General features: G+C 38.5%; 1 long non-coding RNA gene across 1 annotated transcript; it reads right to left on the minus strand.

The window, feature by feature from the left end:
• Positions 1-532: 532 nt before the first annotated feature.
• On the minus strand, positions 533-1,164 carry LOC118763428. The gene is made up of 2 exons (XR_004999188.1): positions 1,012-1,164; positions 533-763 (listed from the first exon to the last, which is right to left on the minus strand). It is a non-coding gene; the product is annotated as an uncharacterized LOC118763428 (long non-coding RNA).
• Positions 1,165-6,789: the final 5,625 nt, after the last annotated feature.

Raw genomic sequence — 6,789 nt, forward strand, 5'->3', positions numbered from 1 at the left:
GTCCCTAAGCCTATATAGCTTATACAAGCTTATACAACATACCTGAAAGTACCGCCCTTATGAAAGCGTCGTCCGAGGCGCTCTCCACCCATCACATCGCTACGTTATTGATGCCCCACACCCAGTACTCTTCAGCTTTGAAAAGGGCCTGCTCTAAACAATAAATAATTCTACACCTGGTGACAGTGTAGTTAAGAAATCTTGTGTTGTGTAAGTGTGGAAATTTGTGTGTGTGTGTGTGTGTATGTGTGTGTGTGTGCGTGCGCGCGTTTATGTATGTGTGTATGTGTGCGTGCACATTTATGCGTGCTTATATTTATAATGGAACTGAAGGTTTATGATACCTGTGGAGTATCTCCTCCCATAAAAATTGCTTTGTAGTTTCAAGGAGCTGGGACGGGTCGCCGATTTGTGACGCCCGTGCGAAGCGAGATGATGAGAATGGCTCCTTAGTACATCACACGGTCGATACAATAAATATAAATTGAACAATGCATATATGTGCCAGAGGGAAATAAGAAACACAACCGAGTAGAATGTTTAAGAGAAAATTTATTGATATGTTAACATGTGTGATTGAGTGTGCGTCATATATACAGAATGATAGATAGACCGTCATAAGAATAAGATGTATGCGTGTGTATGTAGGCATAGTTGTATGCACGTTAAGAACATATAAGGATGGCGATGAAGAAGAGACAGTGAAAGAGTCTATAGCCATCAAAGTGAGGAGTAAGTTCATAGACACAAGAATGATAAGTACCTATTTCTTTATTATCCACAAGGGTCTAAACACAGAGAGGACAAACAAGGACAGACATAGGTATTAAGTCGATTACATCGACCCCAGTGCGTAACTGGTACTTAATTTATCGACCCCGAAAGGATGAAAGGCAAAGTCGACCTCGGCGGAATTTGAACTCACAACGTAACGCAGACGAAATACCGCTAAGCATTTCACCCGGCGTGCTAACGTTTCTGCCAGCTCGTCGCCTTAAGAATGATAAATACCAGTTCGTAGTCAATGTACACGATAGCTGAAATACTGTATCAAGAAGTTGTGGCGAAGATGCAGAGCCGGTTGCGGTACGTGTCGTACGTGAAGTTGTCGCTGTGATGCTGCTGCCAGGGTCACTTGGTACAGGAGTTCTCGCAGGTTGAATATTTGCTGTTGAAGTAATTCACGAACAGTGCACTGTTGTAACTAGCGCGATTACGTAGAGAGATATTGACGTTAGGACGAAAGGTGGCGACGGGGATGGAGGTCGCCGAATGCCGTTGGACAAAGTTGGTGAGTCTCCACATGGCTGCTGTTGTGTTGGCGCTGGGACCGGCGGTGTCTTATGTGGTCAGTGGCCAGGCCTTAAAAGGTCTGGAACCGAAAGACATCGAGACGCGGGGAAGCTAGAGTTTTTATAAGGAGTCGTAAGCTCAAAGCTGAGTAGAAAACAGGCTGTCACACGTGACCTTATCTGAAGGCTGCGATTGGTTGGGTTGCGTATTGGTGCGAATAGAGCAAGAGACAAATTGCGCCAATACCAACCAATCAGAGTAGAGGACACAACAGGGTTAAAAAATGCGGCAAAAGGCTAGCTGTTATCTACTACATTCGTATGTGTGTATATATAATAGAGAGGAGAGGAATTTCACTCAAGTGTACGCTACATGTTTCTATACATGTACAGAGAGAGAAAGAAATGAAGAGGGAAAGAGAAAGAGAGTGAGAGATGATTTACAAACTCCTTTCTGGTTGCTATTCTTTCTTTTTATTTGATTATCCTATTGTTTCTTAAACTTCCTTCCCTAGCGATTTATTTTCACTGAGTGAATTTTCTCACGACCGTCTTTCACTATAATAAAATTCAATAGGTAATAAATATATATATATATAAGCTGAAACTAGAATCAATCAATCAATCATATATATATATATATATATATATAGATAAATAGATATATGAAGCATAAAAATACTGATAAGAAAAGGGAAACTCACAAAGTACAAAACAATGTAGATATAAGTGGGCGCAAAACTATTAATAACAAAAATATATATAAATATCTTCAGTGGAATGAGCGTGCTTATTTGTTTCGACGTAATACATCCAACTTTGAAGTTTGTTACTACTGTAAAGGGCATTCAAAGCCTACAGCAAGCTAGGGAGAGTGACACTGACGGGCTAACAAGTGGACGATTACATAAGCGAGATTAGAAGGTTGGATGTAAGCAGGGTTTACGGAGTAGAGATGGTGTGGATTGTGAAGTTAGCTTTTGTGACCAGATTCCCTGATTATATATCTCAGTGCATTTGCAGAAGATGCCGGACATCGAAACGAAGTCTATAGGAGAACGAGTATTGACGCAAAACAACACCATGTTGGAGCCCTGCCTTGTTGGGTTTAGTCGAAGAAACCGATCCCAGTGTAGGGTAGAATTTATGACAGACGAACTGTAGACAGGAACTTCGTTGCGGGCTAACTAGGAAGTTGGTCAGCAGCGAAACGGACTTCCAGTGGGAAAAGAACAAAAGAATGTCAGCAGTGAGTGTTAAACGAATCTGAATGAACTAAACAGAAATAGGTTAATGAGATCTTTACCTTTTGACCGACAGATTTTAAAAATAATTTTTTGTAACCAAATACTTTCAAACTTCGGACACTGGTAGAATGTGCCATATAAAACATCTTTTACTCTTAGCATTTTGGGGAAAAACTTATATTTAGGAAGTTTATTTCACGTTAAAGTTGTAGTATTTCGGTAATTTCAACCAATCAATGACGTGTATTCAGCTGAAAAAAATTACTGCTGTTGTTTGTCAACAAGAACTTCCGGCGGTGTATATTTCGCTTGTCACTGTTATTTATGACAACCCTAACCCTAACACTAAAACCTTAAAGCTAAAATCAGTACAAACGCACGAACGATGTCATAGTACTCGCTCAGGATGATGTCAGCGGGACGTCAGATACTAGTATTTCGGAAGGCGGCAAGCTGGCAGAAACGTTAGCACGCCGGGCGAAATGCTTACCGGTATTTCGCCCGTCGCTACGTTCTGAGTTCAAATTCCACCGAGGTTGACTTTGCCTTTCATCCTTTCGGGGTCAATTAAATAAGTACCAGTTACGCACTTGATGCGCGTGTCTGTCCTTGTTTGTCCTCTCTGTGTTTAGCCCCTTGTGGGTAGTAAAGAAATAGGTATTTCGTCTGCTGCTACGAAATGAATGATATTACCATCATTATATTTATCTAATACTGTTTCAAGTGCATATATTCCATCTGTCCATCTTCGTCCGCTATTCCTAAGAGGAACTATACTGCAGAAACTGGTTTAGCGATAGTGTATATTACATTAAGAATGATGCATAGATGGCTACTTAGATCAGTGCTTTTCAAACTTTTTGCTGGAGCGGAACCCCAAGGAAACATTCTACTGGCTCGAAGAACCCCTGTGCAATAATTTAATAGTCTTATGCACAGGAGAATTAAAAATTACTGCCGATTTTAACAGTTTTGTAACTTCTTGCGGAACCCCTGGACTGTACTGGCGGAACCCTGGTTGAAAACCACTGACTTAGATAATGGTTAGAATACTCCAGATAGTTTTTAAAACTTGACTTCATTTATAGCAACTCTGCAAGGTGAATGCTTACATTTACAATGTTATGTTAAAATGTATTAGATCTGGTTAGCAATTAACTAATGTAGAAAACTAGTACATAACTGAAAGTAAGACTCATGGTACCAAGTGTGGCAGAACACAATAACTAGTATGCTACATTTCATTATGAAAAAAAATCGACGTCCATTATATTAAACTCACAAAAAAATGTGTTAATAACAAGCTGTAGAAACGTCTTGTTCGTAAATGCTCGGTTACACAATCGACAATGATTTTGCAGTAATTGCTAACCTTTATAGCTCTTCACTGAAAATTGAACAAGTAGAGAACAAGGACAACTTGTTCTATTTTCATTCGGTTTTCGTTCCCTATGTGCATTTTATATTTTAACGATAAGTGTTTTCATTCTTTTTTTCTTTCTTTTACTTGTTTCATTCATTGGATTGCAGCTATGCTGGGGCTATGTCTTGAAAGATTTTAAGCTGGACAAACCGACACCCCAGTACTGGTACTAACTCTATTGGTCTCTTTTACCAAACCGCTAAACAACGGGGAAATAAACAAATCAACACCAGTTGTCATGCGTTGGTGCGCGCGTGCACGCACACACGTATATATACACACATATATATATACACACAGACACACACACGACAGGTTTCCACTTAGTGGGACTGGACTCGAAACGACGTGGTCGCAATACAAACTTCTTAACCACAGAGCCGTGCCTGCACTATTTTTTTTCTTTTGCTTGTATATTTTTACTTGTATATATATATATATACAAATTGAGATAGGGGTTGTAAATGCAACCCCCCATGGGATAACATATATCCAATATACTGCTAGTGAAGTACCCAACAAAGTTAATACATAAATGTTAATGATTGCGATGCAATCAATTCATTTACTGTACTATATGGGCAAAGGTAAAATGATTTACCACAAATTACTAATACAAGATAAGAAAATGGAGAAATACATCTAAATCAAATATCAATTACCAGATAATACTCAATCACATACTTTATTAAACCACCACATAAGAGACTGTAGGGTTAAATATAAAAAGCAGAACAAATCAGTGTACATAAAAAAGTGTACATAAAAGAGTAATGTTGTATAATAAGTAGAATATATATATAAGAGAATATAAATATAAGTAAATATAAATATTATTCTACTTATTATACAACATTACTCTTTTATGTACACTTTTTTATGTACATTCCTTTATGTACACTGATTTGTTCTGCTTTTTATATTTAACCCTACAGTCTCTTATGTGGTGGTTTAATAAAGTATGTGATTGAGTATTATCTAGTAATTGATATTTGATTTAGATGTATTTCTCCATTTTCTTATCTTGTATATATATATATATATATATATATATAGATAGATATGTGTGTATGTGTGTCGACTATATATCGACTAAGACTCTTCAAGGCGGTGCCGCAGCAAGAAACAAGTGAAAGTTAAAGGATGCACGAACGATTATGGTGGTGCCATGAAGTAAACGTACTTCAGATACACTCGTTTGTTCATATGAATGTAAATGAGATGAAATGTCTATGACTTTCGGGTTGCTTTAACACCCAGTTTATGAAAGAGTCATCCCCGAAGCGCTATGAGGCAGCGAACCGGCGAACAAGCAAAACGCATACATTGAGTATGTGCATTCGATAATGTATGTATGTATGTGTGTTTGTCCTCCACCACCGCTTGACAACTGGTGTTGATGTGTTTACGATCTCGTAACTTAGCGATTCAGCATAAATGACCGATAGAATAAGAACCAAGCTTTAGAAAAATATGTACTTGGCTCTATTCGTTCGACTAGGACCCTTCAAGGTGGTGCCCCAGCAAGAAACAAGTGAAAGTTAAAAGATAACAATGCCTTAGTATACTCCGTGAGAATTCTGCGCGTGCGTGTACATGTGTGTGTGTGTGTGTGTGTATGTGTGTGTGTGTATGTGCGCGTAATTGGGCATCTTAATTTTCTTACTGATGGAACAGAATTGGTGTGGAATGTAGACAGAACAATTCAAGTATCCAGTGAGGAATAAATAGAAAAGTGCATATCTGAGAATACTTTTTATACTGGCATAAAATCAAAGCCATATGTTTTTTTTTTCCCCTCTTTCTATCACTCTTTCTCTCTCACTCATTCACTCATTCTCGAATGCTAAACAAACTGATTTAGCTTGTGAACAGGTTCATGGTTATTTTTATCACTTCCCTTTTCTGGTCTTCAAACATACAGAGAAGTTGGCAGCTGAAATACTACCATAATTTCCTGTTCTTGTTCATACAGAAACAACGGTAACAATATTAATGCTCTACTGGGTGCTAAATTTGCATGAAGAGGTTCCGGATCTTTACGTTCTGAGTTCGAATTCCGTTGAGGTCAACTTCGACTTTCATCTTTTCGGAGTCGATAAATTATAATACCAACCAAATAGTGACATCTTTACTCGTTATTGGTGTGTGGGATGGTGTTTTAGTGTCGGATGTCGATTATGTAAGCGTATATGATCTTATTTTACTGGGTGGTGGTTATGTGTGGGTTAAGTTATATTCAGTAGAATGTATTGTGTGAATAAGAAAAAGAAAATAATAATAGTAATTGCTGTTATTATTATGGCGGCGAACTAGCAGAATAGTTACTGCGTCAGATAAATTGCTTAGAAGCATTTCGTCAGTCTTTACGTTCTGAGTTCAAATACCACCGAGGTCGACTTTGCGTTTCATCCTTTTGAGATTGATAAATTAAATACCAGTTGGACTCTGGGGTCGATGTAATCGACAAGCCCCACCCCAAATTTCAGGCCTTGTGCCTATTAGTAGAAAGGATAATTATTATCGTTGTTGTTAGGGTGGGGAGCTGGTAGAAATCGTTAGAGAGCCGGAAAAAATCTTTCATCCTTTTGGAGATCGATAAAATACAGTACCAGTCAAGAAATGGGATCAATGGTATCGCGTCCCTTCGAAATTGTTCTCGAGTGCTCAGAATTCTCTCCCCCAGACAGGCAAAACGGTCAGTTGGTTGTCAATCATTGCAATCTCTAAAAGATTAGTGGTGGTCAAGAGCGGCTATATTCTCATGGAGACTAGGCGTCAACAACGATAAACTTAACAGTATGTTCTATATGACTTTTAGCCTGGG

Source organism: Octopus sinensis, linkage group LG1 (assembly GCF_006345805.1).
Source record: "Octopus sinensis linkage group LG1, ASM634580v1, whole genome shotgun sequence".
NCBI classification, from domain to species: Eukaryota; Metazoa; Mollusca; class Cephalopoda; order Octopoda; family Octopodidae; genus Octopus; species Octopus sinensis.